This window comes from Vanellus vanellus (assembly GCF_965231255.1).
Source record: "Vanellus vanellus genome assembly, chromosome: 7".
In the NCBI taxonomy this organism is placed as follows: domain Eukaryota; kingdom Metazoa; phylum Chordata; class Aves; order Charadriiformes; family Charadriidae; genus Vanellus; species Vanellus vanellus.
The window spans coordinates 41094976-41110721 of NC_138912.1; the positions used below are offsets into that span (position 1 = coordinate 41094976).

The following is a 15746-nucleotide window of genomic DNA, read 5'->3' on the forward strand; positions in this document are numbered from 1 at the left end:
CACACCTTGGGTAGGAGGGGAACAGACCCCACCAGGCACCGGGGCTGAGGGAACCAGAGCCCTTCCTGGGTCCCGGGGCCGAGGGAACCAGAGCTTCCCTGGGTCCCCCCAGGGCTGAGGGGCCCAGACACCCCCGGGCTAAGGGAACCAGAGCTCCCCAGGGCTGAGGGGACCACAGCTTCCCTGGTCCCCCGCCAGGGCTGAGGGGCCCAGACACCCCCGGGCTGAGGGAACCAGAGCTTCCTCAGGCCCCCCAAGGGGCTGAGGGGACCAGAGACCTCAGAGCTCCCGGAGCTGAGGGGGCCTGGACACCCCCCCGCGGATCCCCCGGGGCCCACCGCCGGCCTGAGGGGCCGGGACCCCCGAGCCGCGGCCCGGCCCAGCCCAGCCCACGCCGCTACACGGCCCCGCGTGGGGCGGCGGCGGCCCCGTCCCCGCTTGTCACCCGCCACCGCCACCGCCACCGCCGGGCCTGCGCCTGGCCCCGCGCTGAGGCGGAGGCGGTGCGGCTCGCTGCTCACCCTGCGGCGCGGAGCCCCGCGGCGGCTCGGCTCGGCTTAGCTCAGCTCGGCGCGGCCACCGGGCGGGTCCCCTTGGGCGGCGGCGGCGCCCCCGTGTCCCGTACGGCGGCGGCGGCGGCGGCGGCGGGCGGGGCGGCACCGCGCGTCACGTGACCGCCGTGTCATCCTGCGCCGCCATCTTGTGTGCGGCGGAGCCGCCTGTCTTGTGAGGGAACGGCGCCGCCAAAAGCCGTTTGTTCCAGTGGGATTTATCCTTCATCGCACCCCCACTGCCCATGAAAGCCTGGGGCGGCAGGCTTTTCTTTCCCCACCGTGAAAACCACTGGGATTTTTTGGCCGGAAAAGCCGCCTTGAAGCTTGCTGAGCACATATAGCCCCCCCCCCCCCCAAAAAAAAAAAAAAAAAAATCTGAACTCTGGCATCAGCATGGCTTACTCCAAGCCGATGAGGTACAGCAAGGTGTGAGAAATTCTCATGCTAAATCTGGCTGGCACCCCCAGAGGTGAGGTGCTGGTGTGGGGAACTGTTCCCTCTCCACAGAGCAGGCGGGATCCAGGGCTGGGGTGAGGGGTTCCCGGCTGGGCAGCGAGGAGCTAACTCTGACATCAGCTTTTATTTCGCTTTCCAGGCTGTTGGGCTAATGCTGGCCTCCTCCATTGTAACATTGAGAGCTCTGGAGGCATGAGAAGTGGGCTGTTGTTAATAAGGTTGTAATTAAAACAGAATCACAGGACAACTTAGCTTGGGAGCGACCTCTGGGCGTCACCTTCTCCAGGTAGAAAGAGAGTAAAATTTACTTTTGTTGAACAGTAACACTTCGTATCCAATTTCAGACCTTGCACTTCACAAATTGTGCCTTGTTAATAAAAAAAAAAAAAAAAAAACTTTTTTTTTTTTTTGGGTGTCTATCCAGAAAGGTCAAAAGCATTTTGCAGTGCCCACAGAGGCAATGGGGATACCCGCCTGCGCCGCGTCTGGTTTCCTGCAGGTCTGTTCCCCAGCGTGGGAAGATCTGCAAGGTCTGATTAAAACTTTTCCCCGTATTTCAGGTATTTGTTATCTTTCCAAGGTGGTTGCTAGCCAGCAGATTGTGGAGATAGCAGAGCCGCACCACATCCAGCTACCTCTCTCCCAGGCAGCAGGAGGATGAAAACACGCATGGGAAGGACTGGATGTGCCAGTATGTCACAGTAACATCGAGCAAGAGACAGTTTTTGCTGATCTTGGCACACAAACATACAGAAATCCAAAAAAAGCCCTCATGACTTATCCTAATCAGCGAGTGATTGCAGACATTACCCAAGCAAAATCAAAATTAAGCTTGGATAAATAATAATTTATGCACTGGGAAGGGGTGAAACACAATGGTGTCCTGCTCCTCTGTAAAGAACTACCAAATACTGCAGCTCCTTAAAATGTGGTTTAGCCATTCGGAGGGAAAATTGTCTGTGTAATAAAACTCAAATTTAAAGCTTGTGAAAGTTACATTTCGAGATCTGCAGCTCTACACACTTTTTCATCAGTCCTGATGAAGAGGGAACAAGTTTTCTTTGACCTCAGGATCTTGGCAACAGCTCGTGTCCTGTGCAGGCTGCTTTGTAGTTAGGAGAGGAAATGCAGGTGGAAGAGGGTGATTTAGACAAAGGTTGCTGGGGAAATCCAGCATGAGATTTCACTTGACTTTTTTCCCAGGCAAATAACTTGCAGTCCAGTTTTTACCTGGTTGTGTATGCCCAGCATTCATGGGCTAAACATAAACGTGTCTTTTTCATCTGAATAGGAACACAGAGTCTGAGCATTGTATTGGCCGTTATTTTACCACTTGTTGCTTGAAAACTCCTGGATGTCATCGTGGAAATGAGTGAGAAATGCAGGTGCTGTGTTGGGTCACCCAACTTTTTGGTAGCGCTGAGCCAGTCAATACAGACAGAGGAGGTTTTCTCCAGGTGAATGGACAGGACCAGAGTCCTCCAGAGCTGAGCCAGAAATCCTTTATTTTCTCCCACAGAGCAAGAAAGCACCTTGTAAGCCATCTGAGCTAACAAAATACTGCCTTAAATAAGGAGTTTTCAGAGAGGCCAAACCCTCCATGTATCACCGGCACAGCTTGCAAATGACTCTGCCCTCCTGCACCCTTCCAGGTGGGTCCTTTCCTCCCCCTCGCTCTTGTTCCCACGACCTTGTTTTTAATTCAGTCGCTTCATCTTTTTTTGGGGTTGTCACTGAAGACAACCCAGGCATCGATGGCTTCAATTCTCTTAACCCTGAGAGGGATTTATTTGTGAGTAGATTTAATACTGGCTGCTCGTTTCTGGTTTTTTTCCCAAGTTGACCAGGCTTAAAATCTGATTCTTACCAAAGCTTTGCAAGGCTGGCTTGCCTAAGCGCGTCGTACCAGGAGGGGTTTAGGAATAGGGAATTGGGCCAGCTCACCGCTCCCTGCCTCATTTTCTCCTTGGAAAATGGGAAAGCTGATGAAAAGGCAGAGGGCACCTGCTGGAAGCAGTGCCAGGCTTCACCATTGCCGCAAGTGCCGGGCACCCACCCAGCCATGCCAGGGATGAAAAGGGTTGTTGGGAGTGCCGGTGCTTCCTCCTTGGGGCAGTGGAGCCTATGGGAGACTTGACAATCCTCGTCACATTATATCTTTCTATTTGCTCACCTTGTGTGATGCTATCAAGACAGGGATGTTCCTAACGGGGGTTCCTGCTTTTCGGCAGGGCGCTGTTTTCTCCCTGACTATCATTTCTTGCAACCCTGTCCTACTAATGCTGTAATAGGATTAATGTCGCTGACACTTCCCCCAGGGTAATTGTATAATAAATTCCCACTTTCTGGGGTTGTTCCCCTAGGATGGGCATTTTCCGGCAAATAATATGAACCTGAAGGCTGTGCAAATTGATTCCCGGGGAGCCTGACCTCCCTGTTGGGAATGACAAAGGGCTATCCAAGAGGCTTAGAAATAGCTGTCCCGGGCTGCTGCCTGGTCTTAATCCTGCTGAGCCACTTGTGTTCCTGAAAACAACCTTTCCTGCTGGGCTACAACCATTCCCCAAGTGCCGAGGGCGGGGAAGATGCTGAGAGAGTGTGCCGGTGCCGAATAACATCATTTTGGGGGGCTCCCTGTGGGATGGAGGTGCCCTTGTGGGAGCAGAGGGGGACAACCCCACGGCTCCACTCAGCCGGGGTGTTCTCCTGCTGGTGCTTTGATTAAACCAATTAATCAAAATCGAGGTACACATGAATGAATCAACAGGAAAATGCTAATAGATCATGATCATTAATAATCATTAGGTATTGATCAGTAATTAATAAATTAATGACGTTTTTAAAAGCCTTAGAAATAGACACAGCAGGAGCGGTCATTGCTCCAAATTTGTACAGCACATTGCTGTCCCATGGGGCTTTGTCCTTGTCCCCTGATGGTGATAAGGACAACACTAGCTGCAGCAGAGCGAAAAATAAGAATTAAATACATTGTGAATGGAGTCAACCAAAGGGCATGTTGCATTCATGTGCCATGGTTTTAAGAAACTACAGAGCAGGGCTCTTAGCTGGTATAATAAATAGTAAAAGAGACCAAAATAACTGTTTCCAAAGGATGCAGTAGATTCCAATTCAGCTATTTTATTATTCAAGCAAGTGATTGATGGTGACATGGCGTCATCTTCTCAGATCAGCAGTGATATATCCAGTGATCTGTTGCAGGCAAACAGCATTATAAATGCAAGATTGTAGAGTTTTCCTCCTGTTTGTTTCAGATAATTAGAAAAATACGTAAACTCATTTCTTTAATTAATCTGGTTTTAATGGCTGATTGCTCCTGATTAAAACAGCATGTGTCTTTGGGGGAAAATGCATCAAAATTTGAAATAAAAGGAGAGATGCATAACAGAGGCAGGGCAATAGCAATCCTGTGGGATTTGGGACCAGAAATAGGAGACCTGATGGCACCACCATTTCATCCCTTCAGTGGATTCACACAACATTTCCTTTAGCGCCATGCTAGGCATTTCCCATTGGATAATGAAAAGGGCAACAGGAATCGCGTAAAAATGGCTGGGGAATAAAAGCGGCAGCTCAGACTTGCTACCAGGCAGACGTGGGTGGGAGACGATAACTACCCGGGGGGCTGGGAGTGGGATGGAGCCGATGGTACCGTTTCCCACTGTGGATATCACCGCTCCCGCTCCCTTCAGCCAGTGACACGCTTCTCCCTGGCATCCCAAGGGGACCCCCATGCCACAGCACATGACAACCACGGGACGTTATTCTCCCTATTTCCATCGCTGCTAACAGGGTTTGCTGCTCTTGTTAGGTAGAAAAGAAGGTGTTTTCAGGCAGCGGTGTGTTTCCTGAGAATGGCAGTTTTTCGTATCACTCACCCTCTTTCCTCCATCATCTTTGGCTCTGACGCTCTGTGCTGCCTCCTCTTTCAAGGAGCGAACGGCTGCTCCCGACAAGGCTTGTCAAAACCAGTAAGACTTTCCCACATTGTGTGTCGCTCCTCACCAGAACAGTCCCCAGTGCCAGTTTATGGAGTGAATTGTTTTAGCCATGCTTTTCACTGGGAGGATTTTAACGCCGGCGCTGGCATGCACTTTTCATCCCTCTTGCTGAGCTGAAGAGGAGGAGCATGGCTGATGGAGGGCACCATGCTACCCTCTCCATGTCAGAGGGTAGCAAGTGGTACAAGGAGACAGATACAGCAGCGCTACAACAATAGCTTGACAGAGCTGTTTATCTCTGTGCTCTTGCAGGCTGTGGTAGGAGTTTTTGATCTGATTTGCTTTGAAACTCTTATCAAACTGCACCTCACATGCTGCAGCCCTTGTTTTTTCCCACAATGCTAATGCTGCTCATTCAAAAAGCTTTTTTCTCTGGGACCCCTAACATTAACTGTAAATAAATAAATGTAAAAGAGGATTTGTATCATTGCTGTGCTGTGTTGTCTCTGCTTGCCAGTTTCCTTGTAAAACCCTGTGCTTATCCCTGAAAGGGTAGATTGTGTTTTTCCATACACACACACACACACTAGCAGGGCTCAGCTGCGCCTGGAGGGGAGCTGACCCTGCTCCGAGCCAGCACTGTCACATCCTCCTCTGCAAACGGTGCCTGCCTGCTTGGGCAGGTCCGGCAGCACAGGGCTCTATAGCAGCCCAAGAGGTATTAATTACAGAATGGTTAAAATTCAGTTACCTCAACCAGGCTCTGGGCAGGAGTTAGAAGAAAACTGCACGTAATCAGCAGCACCGAGGTGGGATTTCACAGGGGCAGTCACACAGCTGTGTCTTTGCAGTGACTTGGGGAGCCCTGATTAGCTCCCAGCTTTCTAGAGAGGAGATTACCTTGCGGATGCTCCTTGTGTTCATTTTGCCAGCAGGTTTATTCTCAGAGCAGAGTGCTAAAATCCTGGGAGAATGGGAGGAAATGGCTTTGCAAAGTGCTTGAGGCTCAATTTGCAACATGGCAGAGACTGGGAAGAGGGCAGATTTCTTGGGGCAAAGGGGTGTAACAGCTACACTGAAGGAAAACGAATGGGGGCTGCTTCACAGATGCAGAAGCGGTGAAGTCCCAGCTCCATCCTACCATTGTCATTCAGTAATTTCCTTGGTCCTGTGTCCCTCTGAGCAGTCTGGCCCCAGAGCCTCCAGGACCCCTTTGGGCAGGGGGAGATGCTGTTGGATCTTCACCTCCTGGTCTCCAGCTGAGCGAGGCCAGCTCCTCCAGCCTCTCCTCATATGACCTGCCCCTCACCCACCACTGCTAAGGTGTCCCCAGGCTTGCTCTGCTTTGGAGATCCCTTGGAGCCCCAAACTGGTCACAGTACCCAGACCTGGCCTCCCCAGTGCAGAGCAGCAGGGCATGCTCCCCCCGCTTAACCTGCCATCCACCCTGGGTCAAGTTGAAAAACAGGATGATGACTCCAGATTGTCTTCAAGTCACCTCATTTGGAGACCCAAAAAAAAATGTCTGGAGTGAAACTGTGCACAGGTATGGTGCTGTCCACTTGTGCTGGGCCACTGAGCTCTGGACCATGTCACCTCTGTGGTGTCTGAGGAGCAGGAGCAAAACGAAAGCTGGAGGCTCCTAGTTAAGCTCTTGTGTGGTTTTCTGTTGAGCCCAGAAATGTGCTCATGTAGCGACAACTCTCCTTCCTGCTCAGTCCCAGGATCCAATCCTGGAGGCTTTTTCTGGTCACACCCTGTATTTATCCTTCACCTCACATGATTTTGGGAATTGCCATTTCCAAATGGTTTGGGGATTTTGTTCCTCTGTGGTGCTGGCACCCAGGGAGGGCACAAGTTTCTTTCTCAAACTGGATTTTCTCAGTTTTCCCTATAGGGGCAGCATCTGCCTTTCAAGCCAGTCTAAAGGAAGAAAAAGATCTGTGTTTTAAAAACAAATTCCTGTTCCTAGGAATGCAGCTCCCATAACAGGACTCACATCAGCATGAGACTGTACTAAGTGGGTTTAGTAGTTGTCATTTATTTTAGTGTTCAGCTCACTGCCTAAAAGCTGCTTAGTGATTTGTGCCCTATGCCACCATGTGAGCTCTCCTCCTCAAATTAGAATAAGGTCTGTAAATCAAGCCTCCCTTAATAATAATAATAATAATAATAATAATAATAATAATAATAACAACAACAATAACATTAATAATAGAATTATGGTTGTCCTGATCGAGTGCGGGCAATAGTCTTGCTCTGGACTGGAGATCTCCAGAGCTCCCTTCCCAGCACTGCTGCTGTCATGCCGCGGGCCAGGGAAATTAAGGACACAATTAAAATAAGTCTCTGTCCGAATCCCTTCATACCTTTCAGGGAAAAAACAGATCCTCTCATAAAACAGACTGAGGTCCTCTTACCAACTTGATAAATATATAAAATCAGAGAGATCTATAGGGTACCACGTTCTCCACGTGAGGATGAGCATCAAACATTCCAGCCTTGGTGCTAATATGGTTTTCACTCTAACGGCCCAATGTGATGCTGCCCTTAGCTGATGCTAATGTTCTCATTTTTATGGCAAATTTTGGTAACTTTAAGATTTAAAACCAAAATTCAAGCTGAGTTAGCATACATTATTTGAGTGGGACTGGAAAATAGTATAAACCAGACAAAACTCAGAATCATATAACCTCCTCATTACTGCCAAGCATGGGAGAGAGCGAGCCTAACCCCTTCGGGGTGGCTACAGAATTTATCATTGTAAAAAAATGTTGTTTATGCCTCTGATAAAGACAGAAAAGGCAACTGCAAAGTACATTTGCCCTACAGGTGGTTCAGATATTATTGCGGCTCACTTGGGCTGCGAGCGCCTTTCAGAGGAGACAATGACAGAGGTTTTAAAGGAAGACCGCAGGAAGTAGAGTGGCTCCCACCAAATTCAACAGGAGTTTATGTCCCGGAGTGCCAGTCAGACGTGTCAATCCTATTAGCAGTATTATTCACGGGTCATGGCACAAGGGCTGAGGGTTGAATGTGTTTGTTCTGCAAATTGGACTAATATTGTGAAGACTGTAAAAGAGGATATGTAACATGTTTGGCCTCTTGCTGTATCTAAGATCTCAGTATATTACGTTTCATTGAAATTACATTAGCTCAGATACAATTTTATGGTAATTTATGGCTAGGAAAGACTTCAATTTCATTAATAACTGCCACCATCTTTTTAACATTTAATACATCATAAATCATAGCAAAAAATTTTTGCTCTTGATTTGGAATGAGGCAGCTGGAACAAAATTAAATGTGAAGCCCCCCAAGTTGGCCAATGCATGGGCTTGCCCCTGGAAGGTGCTGTGACACCCAGGTCACCTGGCAGCTGGCAAAGTGAGAGGGCTGCGCTGAGTTTTTGGGGAAAAATGCAGATCATGGAGATGGCATGCAAAGAGGTCATCTAAAGCTCAGGTCAACACATCAGTCCCGCCCTAAAAGAAGCTGTGCATTGCTTAAACACCTCTCATTAGACGGGCTGTGTGCATCAGTGCCGCACTGCTAGCTGGGGGACGGATTTGGAGCCAGGACTGTCACAGGGCTGGACCAAATGTCACTACCAGTGCAGTGGCTTCACTGTCAGACCTCCTGGCAATCGTTTTCTTTGCAGCACTCACTTTTACAGTGACGTTGTTGTCGTGACACACTGCAGTCGCGCCTCCGTCATGGTCTAAGAGAAATTATCTCTGCAGCCATAATTTGATTTCAGTGCTTCACCATCACTGGGCATGATATCGTACATGCACCCTTGGTGCAATAATGATATATTAGGCACGATGAATAAGCGTCAGTGAATAGCTCATCCGGCATCACCCACTGTCCCACGTCCCTCAGAGCTCAGCCTTGTACACTAAACATCCTTTGACAGCCGCTTAAGTATACAGCAGTAATAACACAGGGCTAATAATAATATTATTAATCTGAGCGCTAAAACACGAGAAAGCTGTTTTTAACTGAGTGTGGCATGGTATTTTTGATGTAGAAAGGATGCTTGATGTAAATGTTGTGAGAATAATTCATATTCGGAATGTACGTGAATACGGATGTGATTTGGATGGCACGCACAGGACGTTTAGAAATGGAAATCTCATTATCCTAGCAGTAATTCGGGACTATTAGAGGGAAGCTTAGGGTCTTTAATCAGTAAGACTGTATTAGCATAACAGAGTTAATTGCAATAAAGTAAAAGATGCTGATTAAAGAACATTTTCCTCCACATAAGACCTCCAACTTACTATACGCAAAAACACCAGTTGGCCAAATCCTGCCTCTGATTTGCTGAACGTTTCTCCTTCTCCCCAAGTCAAGGAGAGAAAAGGTGGGTTTGCCTCCGGTAAGGCTGTCCCCAAGCTGCATATCTTTGCCTTGATCTTGCAGTGGGAGTATCACAGGCTGCCCTTTGTGCTTGCTGGGATTCCTGCTCCTGGTGGAGCTTGATGAAGTGCAAACTTCCCTGCACTGAGACCAGAGGCTAAAGCCCAAGGTGAAAATGCACAGCTCTTCTGGCTAATGTGATGAAACCTCAGCTGGAGGAAGCAGGAGGATGTTACAGGGATGAGTCCAATCCCAGGGACAGCCTAGGTTAACACCTGAACGTCTTCTTTTACCAAGCTGTAGAAATAGCAACATTTTTTAGGGCAAGAGCAACCAGCTGCAAGGGCAAGGAGGGGAACTGCCCTGGGCCTGTCACTGAGACCAGGGACATTGCTGTCCCTGCTAACCTTCTCCACTCCAAATCCACAATGTCATGGGCTTTAATTTGCAGCAAGTTCTGCTTGAGCAGCTGTTACCACAGAGTATTCTTGATACGGCACTTGCAAACACATCATTAGTGTTTATCCTCCGCAAAGATATATTGCTTCAAGCTACATGCTGCAGTCAGGACAGCATTGCCTATAGCCAAGGACCAAACAGGGTATTCCAGATTATTCAAGATTTGAACCACAATCATACATTAAGCTGTCTCTTTCATAGGATCACAGTGTCACCACAGTGCTGGACCTCTTGGGGTCCCTACTCCACCTCCCACTTGCAGCGGGAGTCACCTCCCGTCTCATGGTTTGGGTGCTCCAGGCCCTGACCTGCTTGGCATCAGCAAATGAAGCCAAGGACACATCCCTTTCCGTTGGAAAACATTGCATCTTTCCACTTATATATGGTGCACTGGGTTTGTTCCTTTATAAAGGCACTTCTCTGACTTATTTAAAAACCCACTGATCCTGAGATGTCAACAGTTTATTATCTCCATGCCCTGGGGGCTGTTCTGCAACAAGTGTGGCTGAGAGCAGCAAAGTGCTACAAAAATTTCCTTCCAAACTAGGTAAAATAAAACTGCATCTCTTCCTTGACCTGGATAGGAACCTCGCTGGGAGCTCAGCGTGCCTTTTCTTTCCTTTTGCTGCCACTTCAAGCCTTTCTTGGGTGTTGTCTGAGGTGGTCCCTGTATCCTTCTCTGCCGTGCTCCAACGATGCAGCTCCCATCATGCCGGTTGCCCTCCTCTGTGCCCCAGAGCTGCTCTTTGCCATTGGAGAGATCAAAGACACCTCAAGATAAACCTCTTTATTTAACTGTAATTTGTCCTGAAATGGTTGATTTGGGAAGATCTTTGGGTTCATATTTGGCTGGGCATTCCTGCCAGGTCTCCTAGTCATGATGTTCCCTCTCAGCCGACTCACCCAATTCAGTCTTAGCTCATCTCCTCAGAAGAAGTGGCCCATAACTGTAATCTTTCTTCTGGTGATGACCACACATTTTTCAGGGTTGGTTTGCTTTGCTTTCAGTTCAAGTACAAGGACTTCAGTACCGGCTCTGTCATCATGGGTCTAGCTGCCCTCAGCTATTTCTGAGCTTCCCTCACAAACCTCCTAAATAACCTTTAGAAAGTGGCTTAGAATAGATCCCTTCCTTCTCCCTTCAGAGACCAGAGCTGTACATGGCCATCTCCACGGAGAGCAGAGAACAAACTGAAGCAATTTTGCTGACTCCTAATGTCTCCTTTCTGTCTCAAGAAATACCTCTTTTTCTTTGTCTGTTTCTAAATTGGTTGAAAAGGAGTAATTAGAAAGAACTATTCATCTTCCCTGGGTGCATGTCTAGTTCATATAGGAATGGCCATATGGGGTCAGACGTGAAGTCCCATACATCTCTGCCAGCGTGTACAGAGCACAAAACTGCTGCAGCGAGATTTTCCGGGTGCCGTGGTTGGTGCTGCAGGGCTTCTTACAGGTTCTCTTTGTGTTTAACAGCCTGTGATTATTTTCAGCTAAAAATAACGTGCTCTAAGGTCCTGGAAGAATTAGCTGTTTTTCCTACGCCAAGAAGAAGCGCTGACTTTCTGTGTCAGTTCAAAGTTATTCTCGGTAATGAATTAGCCCTTGTTCAGACCACACGTACTTTAAATGGGCTCCTTGACTCTGCCTGCCTTGCTCACGGCCACTTCAGGAGCCAAATGCCAATATATGCTGAGGAGTCAAACGCAGAGTGCTTTCAGCTGGGAAGAGAAAACCTATCAACATTGTCAAATTGTCCAAGAGGAGATTTCCAACCCTGGCTGGCATCATCAAAGCTTTTGAAAAGTGTGGGTTTATTGTGCAAAACACGTAGGGGCTTAAAATCATAATAGTGTAATAGTTTCAAATGCAACCATCATTCCTCCTTATTAAATAAACAACTCGTAAGAAAATACTTGTTCATTAGCAGGAAGATTTATAATGGCTACAGAAGCTGCAAACAGATATTCAGGCTACTATCAGCAGCTTTTTCATGACCAGAAAAGCCCGTGAGGGATCTTTAAACACACAGACCACAAGTATTTTGTTCTGTGTCTACTTGAACCAGAGTAAAAATACACTGACAACAGAGGGAGCAGATCGACTTTTAAAATTTTCCACGAGATAAACAACAGCTTTGGCTAAGTACAAGCGACTGAATTTTACCTTATGAAAAGTTTAAAAGTAGTTTTGGAGTTCAGGGATGACGTAAGGATGGCACAAGCCACCATTTCAAACAAGACTGTTTTGTAAACTTGCTCTGAAAAAATAGACAACATCTGTTTGTAGGAAGAGGGCCTGCTTCAACCTCAAAGTTCAGCTGGAATTTCTCAGGCCAAAATTATAGGGAAGCTAAACCAGAGGTTTTATGAAAGGAACAAGCTGCAACTTTTTGTGGAAGAGGGAATATTTTACACCTAGCACAAGATCCAAGTGTCACCTTTTTTATTTTAATCTCATTCCAACCCTGTGATTTCCCCAAAATAGATGCACTCACCAGGAACGTCACATTCCTCTTGATTCAGCTAATGATATTTATACTTTTACATTGGATGAGATTAATTTTCCTATCTTGTTAATGCAGCATGTGATTATTAAATATCTTTACCGCACACATAGACATATATTTTCTGTGTCAGAAAGGAAAGCAACTGGCATTTAAAATTACTGAATGATAATTGTAGGTGGCTGTTTTTCATAAAGATTAAGGAATTCCTTTCAATATGATAAATGGTTATAAGACTCCCTTTTATATTAAATCAGTTCACAAGTGAATTTATTTGACAGTCACGGGTTGTGGGTCTATTGAAGAACATTTTCCGCCCCTCAAAGGCATATGTGTTAATGTAGTAAATGGAGTAAAGGTATTGAAACTTCCCAAATGATGGTTTTCGGTACTAACACCTTGTACAACTAACGTTACAGATCAGATCTAGCCAGATTTCAATAAGGCTCATTTCACATCCACATCTAAAGTAGTGCAGTCAGTGCCTGAGCAAAAGGGGATCCAATGACAAGCACTGAAGCAAAGTAAATTATTATCCTGGCATTTTAAATAAAAAGCTTTATAAAATCAATATGCAGCCATGTGCCATTGACATATCAAATGCAAAAGTGAATTCCAACAAGGGAAATCTGCCAAAAAGAAAAGATTTTATCGTGATGTGAGTGAGGGAAACAGAGACATTCAATCAGGGTAAATGTCAAGAAAGCCAAAAGAAATAAGAACTCCCGTTCTGCACAGCACTCTTTGCCCAGTCATAAAAGCAGTGACTTAAAAATGAGACCTTACTGCTTATGAAACTCTGAAGCCTGACTTCAAGCCTCCTGAAAGGACCAGCTCAATGCTTTCAACAAAACCACAATAGACCTCATAAAACCCTCCTAAAAAGGCAAGAAGAAAAATGCTTGATTTTGACCGTGTTAGCAAGCTGCAACCCCCCACATACAGCTTGTTTCTGTCCAAGAGCATGCACAACATTTGTTTCCTCAACCACGTCAATGACAACAAGGAAAAACATTCCTGGACCACTATTTTTGTCTGGCGTGCAGTCTGAGGAATTTGAGTAACACCGTCTCCAGTTTCGCTTCAAAAGAAGCTTTCCCTTCTCTTACATGTGGTGTTGCACTGGTCCCTCTTTCACGGGCTGTTTCAGCAGTTGCCCTGAATGCCCCCAGGATGGAGACCGCCCTCAGCCTTCCTGGGGACCTGTCCCAAGGCTGCTCCCTGCTCTGAGGGAAGATGTGCTTCCCCACATCCAACCTGAACTACCCGGGCTGCAATCTGGGACCGCGGCCCCTTGTTCCATCACCTGTCGCTGCCCAGAAAGCTTTGACGTCTCTGTCACCAAACTGACTCTACAAACACCCAGGAACCCGAAAAGGGGTAAACATCCCAAGCATTTTCTATATTAATTCTTTCTTTTTTTTTTTTCTTTTGAGTTTGAGTGGATTCTTCATAAACATTTAAAGAAAATAAGATGGTTTTCATAGCTCTCTGCTTTCAGCACAAGACTCAAAAGGCATTCCCAAAGCAGGACATGTTAGCACCATTTCTCTGCCCTCTCTCTGTCTAGGCCTGTGCCAAGGGCACTGTTATTGTACTGTGTAGCGCTTTTCAACCCTGTATAAAGAAGAGTAAATGAATTTACCTTAATGAATTGTAAATACAACCTACAACTCCCTTTTCCTTTATCCAAGCTAAAAGCGTTACTGACATGAACTGATTTTGAGGGGCAAGCAGACAAAAGTTTTAATTTGTTACCACAGACTTCAATGGGGAAGTTAAGGATTTTCAAGACAAAAGACTAAGACTCAGCTAACTCCAGCTGAATGCCTCTTTCTCTTCGTTTTCCTTTTGTGCTGCAACTGCTAACAGTGCTAAAAGAAAGACCCCGATGACCGACGTGCCAGTTTATTCCCGTTATTGAAATTCACGATCTGAAATGCAGGCATGATCAGCTGAGCTCTGGGCAAAGCTGCAAAGCAAATCAACATCTTTCCTCTCCAAAACTCTGTTTGCCATCAGTCAGAGCCTGGTTTTGGGTGGAGCAAAACATTTCCAAAAGCATATACAGATTATATGGTTTGTTTGCAACCCATGCTGCCTGGAAAACATGAAAACAGCTAAACAGTAGTAAGTCAGTTGCTACCTCTTGGGGTGGGTGGGGTGGGGAGAAGTGACAAAGTTAACTAGTACAGATAACAAAGAAATTTTGATTTGAACTTAAATTGCCTCCAAACTTCTCAGAGGCACTGATAAATACCTGTAAAACAGCCTCTTACATCTATTGGTAGATAAAAGTTAATGCAGCCTAGGTTTTTCTAATTATAATGTGGGTGATCAACACTTTTTTAAAGAAAAGAAAATAGAAAACGTAGAAGGAATTTAAAAGCAGTATCATAAGGATAATTTACTGCCTTGGGATTGGGAGAAATGTTACTGGACAAGATTTTATTTACTGGATCTATTAAAAAGGTGGCTTGGTCATGAAGAAAATCTGTCTTCGATGGCTGTTGTAATTTTAGAAAGCTGCTGACCAGCCGTGACTGTACATCTGCTGAATAAATTGGCAAACTGCCCGTTTCCAGTTCTTCATCCTGAATGATTTAACAAGATGTGGCTTTGAATGCAGCGTGGTACAGTTGGATTCGTTTCATGCCAACTCCTGACGCTGAATTTTTCTGAAGCTCTTTTAGAGCTTTTCATGCGGGGATGGATGGCACTGGTCAGGGGAGGTCATCCTATCGTCATTGTCACTATAACATCCCTGTTGTTTTGGGCAAGAAGCTTGGCTGTAAAAGCATTCTGCAGGCTCGAAGCTCTGGTCGGAAGCAGAGTAGAACAGGGCACAGGACCGAAGCCCCCTGTCTCACCAAGCTCAGTATCTGCCATCAGAGGCAGGCAAACCACCTCATTCCTCTCCCTGAACTTGGTAAATTTATCCTGAGGTCAGCTAGGTCTTACAAGTGGAAGGCTGTTCCCAAAGCTGCCCTTTCCAGATTAAAAACCTCCTTGTGTCCAGCCCACATTTACTCATGTCCAGTGTGCAGCCATCTGCGTGCCCTCTCGTAAGACGTGCATCACCCCAGCAGCGCTTCAGTGCAATTCTGCACTTGGGTGAATGTGGCTGTGGATGGCCAGCGCTGTGTATGCAGATTTCCAGATGCGATCGCAGCAATAGCCATGTTGGGTAGCATTAATCTTTCCCTGTCTGTACTGATAATGTCTCTTCTGACCTGACTTAAACTCATATTTGCCGTTACGTGGCCATGCCGCACGGATGGCTCACAGTTGCCTGGAGATCAGCTAGTCCGTTCAAGCCTTTTTCTTCCTTTGTTATTTTGAGCTGATGAGTTTGCAGTAGAAAGCCCTGTCATTTGCTACAAGTGCACAATTTTTCATAGTTAGATTTCAGCCCACCTCTGACTGGTTGTTCTCTGTGCTTGGTCACTG

The 15746-nt window shown here is 46.6% G+C and overlaps 1 protein-coding gene across 1 annotated transcript in view; it reads right to left on the reverse strand.

The window, feature by feature from the left end:
- SGMS1 (sphingomyelin synthase 1) overlaps nucleotides 1–576 on the reverse strand; it is a 96994-nt gene extending 96418 nt beyond the window's left edge. The window contains exon 1 of the mRNA XM_082486719.1: nucleotides 522–576. The gene's annotated coding sequence lies outside the window, so the exon portion shown is untranslated. The remainder of the gene's footprint in view (nucleotides 1–521) is intronic.
- Nucleotides 577–15746: the final 15170 nt, after the last annotated feature.